At 37.4% G+C, this 14,401-nt stretch overlaps 1 long non-coding RNA gene across 1 annotated transcript in view; it reads left to right on the top strand.

Moving 5' to 3' along the window:
• The window catches only part of LOC139123266 (uncharacterized), a 29,198-nt gene that overhangs the window by 8,786 nt on the left and 6,011 nt on the right, over positions 1–14,401 (top strand). The window contains exon 2 of the long non-coding RNA XR_011549625.1: positions 1,457–1,671. This is a non-coding gene — a long non-coding RNA (uncharacterized lncRNA). The remainder of the gene's footprint in view (positions 1–1,456; positions 1,672–14,401) is intronic.

The raw sequence follows: 14,401 nt of genomic DNA, 5'->3' as shown, positions 1-14,401 counted from the left end.
CTCAATTGACAGTGAAACATACATCTACTTGTACACAAGATCCAGCCAGAGAGCAACACATAGAAGACTAGGGACTAACAGTTACCGTGGATTGTTTTGAATTCTGGCATATGAGAACAATCAAACATTAGAGAAAAAAGATGGGGTCACCATACTTGATCTTCTACAAATGAACGATGAAAACTCAGTTTTTCTAAGATCACTTAAAATCAATATATAAAACCATTCATTTCAAGTTCATGCAGTGAATGAAATTTTCACATCTTATCGTACAATAACACAAACTTAAAACTTTGAACAGTAAAGACTCTAATTTAAATGGAAAAATGTGTGACTAAATGGAATCTTTTATTTTTTATCAAATTTGCCATTATTACACCCAAAATTTCTGAGATTAAAACATTAATTTCATGGAATATTTTAACCTTCCAGTATTGTCAATTTTGTAAAACATTTTATAAGTGGCATCTAAGTTGTATATGTCTTGTACTTTTGAAAAAAAAAATTTGGTAGATCACTGTGCTCTTTTTTTCACAATTTGGTTAAACGTAGCTAGGAATACACAATTTTCATACTCTCTCATGATTGTCATTTAGTATGCTTTTCAGCTGGTGCCATTGAACTGGCCAGAGGTGGATAAACTCAAGTCGGCTTAGACTGAAAAATCCAAAAAGTGTACTGATGCATTTAAAAATGAATCAATTTAAGAACTTGCCCTAGGTATCTGGCTCTACAACCTGCTGATAAGAGGTAGTGTTGAACATTTGCGTGCAGAACGACACATTACATGTTTTTTTACTCTGCGTAAATTCCTAATAAATATGCGGCTATATGGTAATTGGGGGGGACTTGAAAATTTTGAGGGTATTGAGGGGGGACTTGAAAATTTTGAGGGTATTGAGGGGGGGGGATCTGAAAAAAAATAAGATTTCAATCGCGATTCCTCCAGCCCCCCCCCCTCACAATTTTTTTTGAACGCGGCCTAATTATGTCCGGTGAAGACTTAGTATAAGCATTAAAATGCTGACTTTTCTCTCATGATCTCAGATAAAGCAATGCCCTGAGACCATTTCCCAGCGTGCATAGTGGTCCATAAATCCCTAAGACTCCACGAAAGACATCATGTGCGTGTCACCTTTCCTGTGAATGTGTGATTTTATCTCTGATGCATTGTTGGGCCACTTCCACGTGAGTGTCCTGCTGGTGTGGTGCCATTCAGTATACGATACCCACACACATTCGATCCAAAGGTAGCTGTAAGGGATCTCATTCTGTAAACGCTCACCAAAGTAAAAAAAATGAAGCAAATATCTACCGTCAAAAGACTGTAATTCTCGTTTACACATCATGAAAACATGTCTTATATGTCTTCGTGTGCCTGGTATGCTTTGTAAATTGGGCCTGTCAGTACAAAACACACCGACATTTATTACCATTATTACAATTACAATTTCAGCATACGGCGGAAGTGACGTCATTTGAAGTCGTCCGATTCTGTGAGTATCGCCGATTTCTCCCGCAGTGTGAGTGATCGAAACGTGCAAGAGACCTCGCCTACCTATGATCTCACTCGAGTCGCAGATGTTGTATCTGTCGAAAAACAGCAGTTCAACACTTCGCGATTGACACATGGAAGGCCGGGTGCACTTACATTGAGATCTATTTCTGAACGTAAGTAAGTTAACCATCTAATACGAAAGTGTATCTCCTTGTGGCAGCTCTTTATGGAGCCTATATAATGTGAAAAGAACACATATTATTAGTATTTTATAACATTTCATTTCACGCCTTCCACATATATCAAGGACAAATATCTGTTTGATACAGAAGTTGGAAGCCTGAGATACTAATAGTCTTCATCTATTATTGATGAATCGTGTCTTCTTGCCAAACAATCTTAAAACTCTTCGACTCTGAGAACTTGAAGCTGTTTTTTCTTCTTGATCGTGTCTTTAGCTAAGTTTTTATATCACATGAGTGATCCATACTGAGCCTGTTACTTGTTGTATTCTCTGTACGCCATTGAAACATGTCTTTTGAATTCTGTTCAGTGTAATATACATTTTGGTATTTTAGTTTCTCCAAAGGTAACTAACTACTCAAGGTAATCCTGTACCCGTTACATTTCTCCAGGGCAATTGAAAATATGGGGGAAAAGACACATATCCTAACGAGCACACACAGATAATAAACCAAGAATGCCTTAAGTCATAAATAGTCTCAGACTAGCTCCCTGAAGATTGTGTCACGATATAGTCTCAGCTTAGCACAATGCAAGACAAAGATTTGACTTTACAATGTCTAGATATCTAGATGAACCTGAAGTCTCTCAGATAACACATGGTTTAAATTGATCTCGAAAGAGTAGTAAAACTAAGATGGACACGCCGTGTTGGATTCTAGGCCTTTCCGGTACCTTTGCCTCGTTGTACTCTTATTGCAACCCGAACCGCTACCATTAAACACTTTCGGTATAGGAGATCTTGAAAAGATATCGCCCTGGAGTATTTTATTGCAAACAGTGTGTGCCTATAGACAGTTTCTTAGATATCAATGTTACGAGGAAAAGAAACTAAGAGAAGTTGACATGCGCAAAAGGCGTAGTTTTCACGTCATAGCGTTTACCTTCTGATATCCCTAGCTATCAGACAATTTTTATACACCCACGTCTGTAACCGATGGAGTTCAAGTTCATCATTGAGTAAGTTTCGTTATTCACAAAATATCGGCATTTATGTCCGAGTTCATCTTACAGCGGAGGTATACAAAAGTGTACAGTGTACGAGGACATAACTCCCGGTACTTTGTGAATGACCTTTGCTGTTATGCCTTTTCAGTCGAATTTTACAAGATTATTCGAAAGAATGCCCTGTTGTACTCTGCTTCCTGCAATCGCATGCAGACTGGATTCGGCGCGTCAGCTGAGCATCGAGAACGGAAATTCAACGCTCTCAGTGCAGTGTACGGGAAGAAGTTGTAGTTCATCAGGATTATTTCGAATAAATTCAAAGATTTTGGACTAGCTATCGCTCACTGCGTAACTTGTTGATGTTTAGAATTTATATTTTGCAAATGAATCTTGTCTTGCTTTTTCCGTATTTACATAATAATGTTGTGAGGTCAGAGGTCAATAGCGTCCAATAACAGTACATCCATTCTACCGGAACTTACTTTACGATCAAACCCCACAGTCTACAGTCTTAGAAGTGTATGACTTCCTTAAAGTATCAGAGGGCGAGGAGTCCAACAACATTGACTTTGAGTCCGATTTTATAATCCGATCCTTTGCAATTTCTCCTAGAGATTCTATGCAAAGTAATTTATCAGGAAAGTGGAAATGCTTAGAATAAATAGTTTTGATATCGAATGTTCGTTGCAAATCTTCCAGGAATGAAATATTGCCATATCATTTGAATAACCCTGACAATGCGTTACAATATTACTTTTACATTATTACATTTGCTAGGGAAATTCTTTTCCTGAATCGTCATGTTCACTTTTACCGATGTTTAAAATTTTCTATCTTTGAAAGGGCCTCAACATTAGCTGTAAATACCTCGGCATTGCTATTTTAGTGCCTAAGAAGTGATTCTGTTCTTCTTTAAACATCACATAACTAATTTATTTTATTTTTAACTTTTAATTTTTATTTTATTAAGTTTTATCCAACGTAAACTTTAAAAAAGCGTCTACATAGGAATAGGTGATCAAAAAAGGTACAAATCACCTATACAAAGTCAGTCCTCATCAACACACTACACAACGAGCAAAAAGAAAAACTGACGTAAAATATATAACAATTTAGAGTAAAAAACAAAACATGAAAAACATTTAAAAAAACAACCAAAGATACATAGGTTACATTTACTATAAAAGCAGTGGATTGTCCTCAGCCGAGGAATGGTTCTGAGGATCAAATGAACAATGAAATTTGTTCCAATACCATTTTTATTGCTCGGTTAAATGCAAGTGTTGAATTGATGTTCCCTACTTCCCTTGGTAAATTGTTCCATAAGTTGGCTATGCGATTAAAAGAGAGGTGACGGTAAGAAAGAATGTTAAAGCGATTGAAGCAGTATATTTGAATCAGCACTAACATGGGTGTGAATGTTAGAAGATGAAAACTCAACAAACTTGTGTATGTTCATATAATATAATTCAAATACATTTATGAAAGAACACAAGGTCAAGCAACTCTCTGCGAAATGACAAGGGTAAAAGGTTGACAGAAACCAATCTCTGTTTATAATCACCACCAGTAGGATAATGGAGCATGTAGCCTTCTGGATTCTTTCTTATTTTATTGAAACATGTATGTTTTGGGTGTTCCATTCTCGTAGTATACACAAGCATTCAATGCCGAGAAATAATTTGGTTAACCCTTTGAGTGCTGTAATTTTTCCCACAAAAATTTTAGTGCAACATTTTACCAATTTTTTACGAATTTTTCTGTAATTTGTTTGATAATTTGAACTAAATGGTTATCACATTTTATTGGCTACAGTTTCTTATCAAAGTTTTGGCAAAATTCTTTAAAAAAATGACTGAGATATATTTTTTAAAGATGACAAAAATTGACTTTGGCGCTCAAAGGGTTAATTTATTGGTTCGTATAAATAAAACAAACTCACTGCACCTGTTGTCTTCTAAGAAAATCTGAAACAATATCTTTTTTCTTTCTGGGCGTATGGTAAAATTCTGGTAGTTTCCAGTGTGTTTTGTGTTTTTTGATCAATCTTTTTATGTTTAGTCATAAGATATAAAGAAATAAAAACAACTACCAACATCCCTTAAAATCTTTTCTCAAATACGCGCTATTTGCTAGAATCAACCTCACAGTTTGAAAAAAAAAAACATACTAAAGGGACTTTTCCACAGAGTGCAGCATAGTCACCGTAGCAGCTCAAGACATGACAGGCTTAAAGAAACATAAAAACATGACAATGTTGATAATGCCGGATAGGACTTTTCAGGGCAGACTGCTTTTTTCACGGTTGTTTTTAGACATGGCAATTAAAAAAATGAAAGCAATGCTTATGAGTTTCTAATATTGACTTAAATTTAGAAACCTTTACATACAAACCATTCCCAAGACATTTTGACCAGTGAAAACAAAAGAAAATGGAAAATCCATACTCACCGTCCGATCCGATCTATTTAGCATTATGCAACTGGAAACATGTTACTTGTGTCATTTGCCCTCCCTCCAAAATGTCAAACATTTCCAGCAAATATAGTATTAGAATCGCAGGATAAACAAAATGAGTGAACTACAAAACAGGCTAAAAACATACGGTTGAAGACATTTTGGTATCTTGCTGTGCGGATCATCATAAAACTGTCAACGCGGTTATACCGTCGCTCATAAAAACAGACAAACAGTCAGACGGTTTAGCCAGGCAGACAAACAGAACGTAAGACAAACATTAAATCAGTTCACATATAGAATAACTCACCCGAAAGCTGAAAGAAGGTAATTCATGTTTTCAGTCTGACGTGATTGCTTGGCGTACTTTCCAGGATTAATGCTTGCCACTGGATACTTTCCATGCAGCATAATCATTGTGACTCTGAATTTTCCATTCCTGTTTCAATTGTCACTTAGTTCGTCTGGATTGGATAAAAGTGCCACTTTATCTTTCTGTAAGTGATAGTTGCGATACCTTATTGAGTACGTACAAGAGCCACCGAGTAACATAATGATAGAAAATCATGTCGTTTAAATGATCATAAGCATTATTCACTTTACGCTGTGCTCTCAGGCCTACTTTTTACATCTGCGTGTGATTATTTCAAGCCATTGCCATATTCTGATTTATGCCCTGATGGAAAAGCTCACTTTCCAAAGTTGAAATCAGGAGGGATTCTTGAGTGGTTTTGGCCTGTTAGTTTTGCCTATCTTCATACTACCATACGTTACACTTGGGTTCATTCCAAAAGAAAGTCGTGGAAAAAAACTGCTGTCGGGTTGAAATGTTTGAGAGAGTCTTCCTTACAGGTAATTGTTTTTGCTTCAACTGAGGCTTTCATCTGGATTTGGAAAGTAGGTTTATGCATAAACATTGTCATATTTACAGATGGCAGGGATTTCAAGGCCTAGCAGCGTTGTGTACCTTGTACAATAAAACAAGTCAACGTCATAGGATTTATAACTGGGCCGACTTATTTGAAAATGGGGATTTCTTTTTAATGCCTAACATAATGTTTACGGTTTTAGGTGGTGTTTAGAAATCTAAATTGTTTCAGCGTGCACTGTTAAAAAACTGTGTCGCCTCATAAAGCAATGGCGAACTTCTCATGTACAGCTGAATTCATGGCACCAAAGGCAGTAAGACACTCGAAACAGCTGGCCTTTAATCTATATTCTGTTGATTTATGAAGGAACAACTGTTTGTCGAAGATTATTGATTTGTGTCATTAAAACCAGTTGCAATATTGAAACCACTAAGTCATACGCTGGGTCAGTATAGATTAGGAATATTTGTCCAGCACTCATCGGACATGTAACAGACTTAAGAATAAGAAGAACAGCCTTTAAAATGGATGCCATGCCTCATTCTTTGGTAAACTCTTCATAGGGACAGTTTTTCTTACTCACAACTTTTTACAATACTGACCTAGCTTGTCCGCTGTCTTTGCGAACTCATTTTGAAACCCTCGGAGTCAATGATTTTTCACTGCCTGCTTTCTGTGAAAATCGCAAATTTCACTTTTCGCCATAGAGGTAACAAAGGGTTGGTGGCTATGTGCAACTTCCAAAACCGTGAAATATTTCGCAATTCTTTCCCTTGATATGCCAAAGTTTGCAGAGTGACTTTTGATTTGTATTCATGACTATCATAGAGAATGAAGTTTTATTAGAAAATATTGAACAAAAGTTCAAAACATTAAGTTTCGAGGTGCGAGGTACCTTAATGGACCAGTTTCCTGATTAAAGAATCGCGCGAATGGATGTCTTATTAATATGAATATGGCATAAACATTTATACCTTTGATCAATTCCGTTCTATGTTTGACTAGTGGGAAAGGTTTGTAGTTTAGTCTAAATTACAGGGTGCACTTTGTAGGGCAAAATGAGATAACGAACTTTTCGCCTTCACATGCATGAAAAAGGCATATTCCAGCTAATTTGATGTTCATTTCCATAGATAAGCCGAAAAGTCATGATTTAGTCACCTTTGCAAAGCTACATTAAACGCATGTTAAGTATTCTTATGCCATGCAATCACTTTTAAGAGTGACCTACGCCACAGTTAATGTTGCCCTATTCCGTTAAAGCTGGGTTTTAATTGACCCTCAGTTATCTAGTTGACCCCGATACTATGAGGAATAGCTGACATGTTAATGAAGGTGGAAAAAGATTTCCTGGCTGAAAGATACCATCGCTCTCTTGTCCATTTTCTTTGAATAAATTTTGACAACACACGACATTTAATTTCCATTTTTCTCAAGTATCCACGTATAAATACTGAATATGTCTGTTTACAGAAGATTTCAAATTAGTACAGAAATTTGCGAGAAATTTGCAAGAAATGGACACTTTCACGCTTTATTGCGAGAAGGAAGCGAGAATACATACTTTCTCGCAATCAAGCTGCGAGAACTGTGCACTCTCGCATGCATCTGCGAGAAATTGAATTCTCGCAATCAATCAGCGTGAACTATGTTTTCTCGCTCTGCATCTGCGAGAAGTTGTGAATTTTTTTTTATAGAAATGCTGTCCTACACATTTCTTGCTGATTGATTGCGAGAATTCAGTTTCTCGCGGATGCTGAGCGAGAATACACAGTTCTCGCCAGCTGATTGCGAAAAAATTAAATTCTCGCTAAGTTATTGCGAGAAAGTATGTATTCTTCCTTACTTCTCGCCAAAAAAACCGAGAAAGTGTTCATTTCTCGCAAATTTCTCGCAAATTTCTGCACTAGTGTCAGTTAAGGCAGTATGCACCTCGAAAGTGAAAGACTTAAACTTTTGCTCAAACTTTCCTTAATGAAACTTTCAGCCACTGTCTTACTAAATCAAGAATAAAAATCAGGGATCACCGTGAAAACTTTGGTACAAAGGAAACAAATTATCCAAGATTTACCGATATTTAAAATTCAAAATGGCCGCCATCCCTGTGTTAACTCTATGGAGAAAAAATGAAATTTTAATTTTTGAAAAACTAAGCCGGTTAAAAGTTTTCTTACACCAGGAGCTTTAAAATGAACCCGCACAAGTGATTTTTCAGAAAAGAATTGTAAAAGTTTTGCAGTCCGAATATCTGTCCCCGAGGCGCGTTCTACCCTAATCTCCAGAACTGCCAGTGTGAGACAAGCACGATGGATGTACAGTATAAGCCGAACACTTGGGTATCGTTACATTGATCCCTGTCACCAACTCATTATTTATTGTAAATCAGTAAGTGGGGGCAAGTCTGTCTAGACACACAGCCTACCTTTTAATTTCAAAGACTTGGTTCAGCTGAAAGTTGAAAGATTTCGTGCTTTCCGCTAAAAATATGTGCCGTATCACATATTGTGCTGCACTATAAATAACAGAATACATAGACGACGCAACATCTCTAAAATTTCAACTATTGATACTAAAAACAGCTGACCAAGTCTAAGCAATCAACTGACCACCTTTCTTGCTAGACTGACTTACCCAGTGATGGTTCATCGCAATCAGACAATGAGTCGATGACTTTGAAATGTGATGTTAAACCTCAGCCAGATGTATGTTAAACATTTGACGTGTTTGTCTTGCACAGGAACTTTGAAGGACGTAATATGAAGTGCTCTGTAAATATCCGTAATTTTCGTTTAGAAACACAGTTAAATAACAAAAAAAAACTTTCTTGAAAAATTGGTTGTATAAAATCCCATGTATATCAGCAAAAAAACTTCCCGACTCGTACGTACATACGCAGCTACGTACATTCATACACACATACACAAATACAGACATACACACAAACATACACACGTACATACACGCATACATACATACATACATACATACATACATACATACATACATACATACATACATACATACATACATACATACATACATTTTACAAATCAAATTAAATATTCCCATGTGCGTATCAAGCGTCTGATCAAAGTAGTTCTACTCCCAATGTACGTGACGTATCAGTCTGGAAGGTAAATATAGCCGACAACCGTAGCATGTATGCGTTTGATTACCATTGATGTTTTCAGTTCTCTCTTCAAAGAAAATTGATTTAAAACTCTGCTTCTCATTTGCATCGGTGTAGTTTTGGACAAATGCAGTACCATCACGATTTCAGAAGTGGTGAGAGCAATTATAGAGAAACGAAAAAAAGGCTTTCAAAAAGGCCAATTATCTGCCAAGCTGTTTATATGTCAAAAATTGGAGGAAATGCATGGCAGGATATATTGCAAAATAGAAATCATGTCTTGATATTCCCTTACTTCACATTATTACTCGTGATACCCCAACGGTGAAATTTACTCGGCGCTGAGACAATCAATAATTCCATCTCGCTCATCGTATGTTGCATGTTGATTGCCGCTTGCTACCCGTGGGCTACGCATCAATAAGGGAGGTGGATGGTCGCCGTGTACATGCAGAAAGACAGAAAAAATTACAGGGAGTCTTTTCTCGAACTGCAGGGGCATATATGGCATATATGCGTGATATAGATTATACAGGGTGTGTGGAAGCAACAAGTAAAGCTGGTCAGGCTCAGCAACACCGAGATCTACATCTGCATTAGTCTAGTATCAATAAGGGCCGTGTCAAATTCCAGCTAAACTTGGAACATCGTCACAATAAAGTCCGCGCTGATGCCGAGTTAATGACGAACCGCTAGATCATTACAGATTAAACATGGTGTGTGCAGTCAGCGCCTTTCGTCGGCGTCGTCGGCGTCTTTCCACCGCGTCTCCCATTTCTTGTGAACATCGATACGCTTCCTGCGAGTTATGTGAAGCCAAAGCTTGTTTGACGTAGAAATTTATATTTGTGTTTCAGGGTTGGCACAGAATATGCTCAAAGACATCGGCGCTGATGTACTCTACGTTAATATTTAATGGATAGTGCACCTCGTAAAATGTAAGTCCTGGTGCGTGCTGATGTTTTTTTCACTTTGTAGCCACAAGGAAGGTAATATAGCTCTTTATAAATCCACAGCGAACAAAAAGCTAATTCGCTGAGCGTTGTTTTTGCTCGGAGAAACACTGTTTGCACCCAAGCCGCGGCACATATGCAGTACGAATACGTTGAAAATTCATCTCTTCACACAAAATCATCACATCTACGGCTGTACCTTAAAATTTTACCAGTACATACCATCAATGTGTTTTGTATAAATTTGACAGAATGTAAAACGAACATCTTTCTCACTTCTCTCCAGAAGCACCCTTTCATGATAGAAATTATATCAGATTTCTAAGGAAACTATATGTATGACTGCCATGTACACATGTTATTCTCCCGTGTCATGTGAACATTCACTTTCGCAATGACTGCGGAATTTGTTTATCCACAAAGATGTACAATGTTATGTATATTATCAAAACATTTCCAACAACGTGATCATGTTTGCGTGCATTCTTATATCCCGTTTACACATTTCAAAATAGGTCCATTTTAGCAAAATAACACATCATTTATGAGAAAAGGCGTTTGTTATTACGTTTGCGTAACCGGTTAATATGTACACTTAAAGGGAAACAGTCGTCGGAACTGCGCCTGTGCGAGTTTCTTGTTTACAAACAATGTATTTCGTGCACGATATCTAGATGCACCTCATCATCATAGCTGCAGCATTTAAATTATACGATGTAGATTATGACAGACATGTTTTAACTTTCATCAATCACCATCGTACCTTGGATACAGTGTTCACATTGGTCGTATGGGTCCCATACGACCTTTGAGCGCAGTTCCGACTACGGTATCCCTTTAAGCCTATCGAAATTCATAAGGATTACCCAACGCCTTGAAACAGAAAGGTGTAAACTTTAATTTTGAATCAACTTTCATGAAAGAAACTTATACCAAGAAGGCAAATCAGAGGTTACCGCACAAAGATCGGAATAAAATAAATATCAAAGTGGCTGACTAACATTATATGTATACTCCGGGTGGAAATAAATGTTAACAAGACGACGAAAAGCCCATTTACTTGCTGAGCTTCATAATGAATCCCGGGGCTTACAAACAATAGAACTATTAAGGTAGTTTGCGCCTCGAAAGTGAAAGACTTAAACTTTTGTTTAAACTTTCGTAAATTAAACTTTCAACCATTCTCTTACCAAATCGAGAATAAAATTCGGGGTCACTGTGCAAAGTTTGGAATTAGCGAAACAATTACCCAACATTTTGAGATATTTTAAATTCAAAATGGTCGCCATTCCTGTGTTAACACTATAGGGAAAACAAAATTTTCGATCGTTGAAAAATTGAGATGGTGAGCCCCCACAAGTGGAAGCTCAGAAAAGTATGGGGAAAAACTGAGAATCCAAATATCTGTCCCGGACGCATTTTCCCTTTAATATTATAAAAGTGTGACTGTCCGAATAATTGTCCCCAGCGGCGCTAAGAATTTAAACTGCAGCGCACAACACAACGATTTTTAGTCTCATGATAACAATTTGTAAGCGAAAAATATAATTTTAAGATGAGTATACATGGTTCTAGTGACATTGGTGGACCGAGAAAAGTGGAGGGTCAACTGATTTTACCGAAGATTCCTTCTGTAGGTTCGTACTTCACTCACCGTAGCAGCATGGAACGATACGTGTCATTCATAGTAGAGCGGGTACGATTGCTTGATTGAATTACAATATGGACGACTTTCATCAGAGTAGCGCGCAATAGTTTACACTGCACAGAGGAATTCGCCGGGAAGAAACAAAATGTGAAAGTGAACTTATTCAAATTACTGAAGCACACATCGTCTCGACCACTTCCGAAACCATTTCTCATACATCATTTGCAAAAACCTACGCATATCATAAGGAAAAACTGAAAGGTTTTGTAAAAATAGATGCGACGGGTCAGATTGTAGGTAGATAGATAGATAGATGGGTAGGTATATAGGTTGACAGATAGATACGGATTGACACATACATACATACATACATACATACATACATACATACATACATACATACATACATACATACATACATACATACATACATGCAAGTTTTCTATATTCGGACCATAGACACTCGAGGGTTTATGTCTGAACACAATTGTTTTGTTGCACACGTTTACATATCAAAGTCATTTAAACGCGGCTGACTCGCAGCGTGTTTGCAAGGTTATATCTGATTGGTCGATTGTCACTATTCACAGCAACTTAGGAGTTTATTTGCATTATTTCATTATAACGGTACGATTCTGCCAACCAATTGGATAACAGCTTCGAAATCGCTGCGAGTCGGCCATTTAAACGCACTGTAAAGCCATTCCGGGTGGAATGGTGTACTGTGCCGAGATTCCGTATGCAATTGACGGCAGAAGGTGTTTGAAATAGCAGTTTGATCATTATGTTGATGTCAGTGTCGAAAATCTAAGGCTCATTAGCATAATAAGTGTTAGCCAGACTATGTGACACGTCAGAAGGAACCCATGCGAGTTGCAATTATCTATACGTGAGCTTAGCAGGTATGGAAGAGAACGCGGAAACGACATCCTGAGTGTTAGCTCCCTAATCCTGTACGAAAAGCTGGCGTCTGAGACGAGAACAAAGCGGCGTACGAAGCCAGGTACAAGAATCAAGCCGTTTGCGGATGCAATTACTGCGCAGCATTCATATGTCAACTGAAGGTACATGTTATAACTGTTGGTGTTTATCCGAAACTGATGAACACAGTGTATATTTCAAGGTTTCGGATCTCCACAACTTTTCTAGCTGACTTCTCTGGGTCACCCTGTCTGGCTGTATGTCTAAACGACGTGTTACAATCTTGGCATTAAATACCTGAGCGATGTCTTTGGCACGACGCTGAATTGAAAAGCACGACGTACACGACTTGGATAAAACTGCAGGTTACATCGGCGGCGAAACTTTGAGTACTTGTCTCAACCACACCGTACACTTGTTGAATTGGACCCCCTATTTTAAACGGAGTAAGTATCCTCTCCCGCTACTGTTGTGTAAGTTATGTTTGGGATTAATTTGATACGTTGTGTGATTGCAAAACAGGAACAAAGCTTCAATACAGTCACATATATGACTAAAAAGTATGACAGGGTTGAAACCTGCAGTATTTAGAATATTTCGTAACTATATTAATACGTTTTGCAACAAAATTATTCACAAAGTATTTTAGTTCTGCAATCTACGTGCACATTACTTTGACTCGGTCAAGTTCACGCTAGTGTTCACACATGCTTTCAGAAAATATTAGATAATATACGGTAAAAACATAGAACGGTAAGTTAGACATAACTTGTTCTAAAACGATCTCGGGAAAATTAGTCGATTCACAATACAACGACACTAGACTATTCCAAAAATCACTGCTCAGCCCAAGAATATTTTATCCATATATACTCTTAAAATACACAACAATTATAAGTGCAAATGCTCTGCAATTACTTGGTGGTTGGATCACGTCGGACCGTTTCGGATTAATTCGGATTTGGCTGTTTCCTTGCCTCGTAAACCTGATTCATTTATGAGGCAGAGCTAGCACCGCGGTGTACCTGTAATGTGTTTCCATCAGTTGAACATATTATTTATTGATAAATCTTTGTAAAATAATAATTTGGTATAGGATAGAAAAGCTGCTTACAAATTTTACGATTAACAGAGTCAGCCTGGCACCAAGTCTTCTCTGCAGCCACGTCTCACAATATCAAATATAAATTCGGTTGGGATAAAATACTCTTGCCATCAATATTTTACGCATTTTAAATATTAGTACAGTACAATCAACTGTCGTCATTTCCCGATTATTTGTTGCAGGAACTTATTGCAATGTTCATCATTTGAGTAAAATTATGAAACATTAAACCTTTGCAGCTGTTTTTGACTTGTACGGATTAGGAAGTTATAAAACATTTTCGTCGTCAATCCCACGCACTAAAATTGACTCGAAGTAGAGTGATGATGATGATGATGATAATAATGATGATGATGATGATGATGATGAGGAGGAGGAGGAGGAGGAGAAGGAGGAGGATTCTACTGATGAGACATGAATGCTAACCAAATGGATATGAATCGAACAAATTTCTACACTATAGCCCCAGATAAATATTTCAAATATTCCAACATTCCAATTTTTTTACCAAAATAGATGAATTATCTGTCTGATAAAATCTAAGACGACTTTTATGTCATTTAACTCTGAACCACATAATTTTTAGTTTTTCTTCGTGTTCAGCGAATCGGGCGCATTACAAACCTACC

Source organism: Ptychodera flava, chromosome 22 (assembly GCF_041260155.1).
Source record: "Ptychodera flava strain L36383 chromosome 22, AS_Pfla_20210202, whole genome shotgun sequence".
Lineage (NCBI taxonomy): Eukaryota > Metazoa > Hemichordata > Enteropneusta > Ptychoderidae > Ptychodera > Ptychodera flava.
The sequence above is the reverse complement of the archived record's forward strand: the minus strand, read 5'-3'. Positions and strand labels throughout refer to the sequence as shown.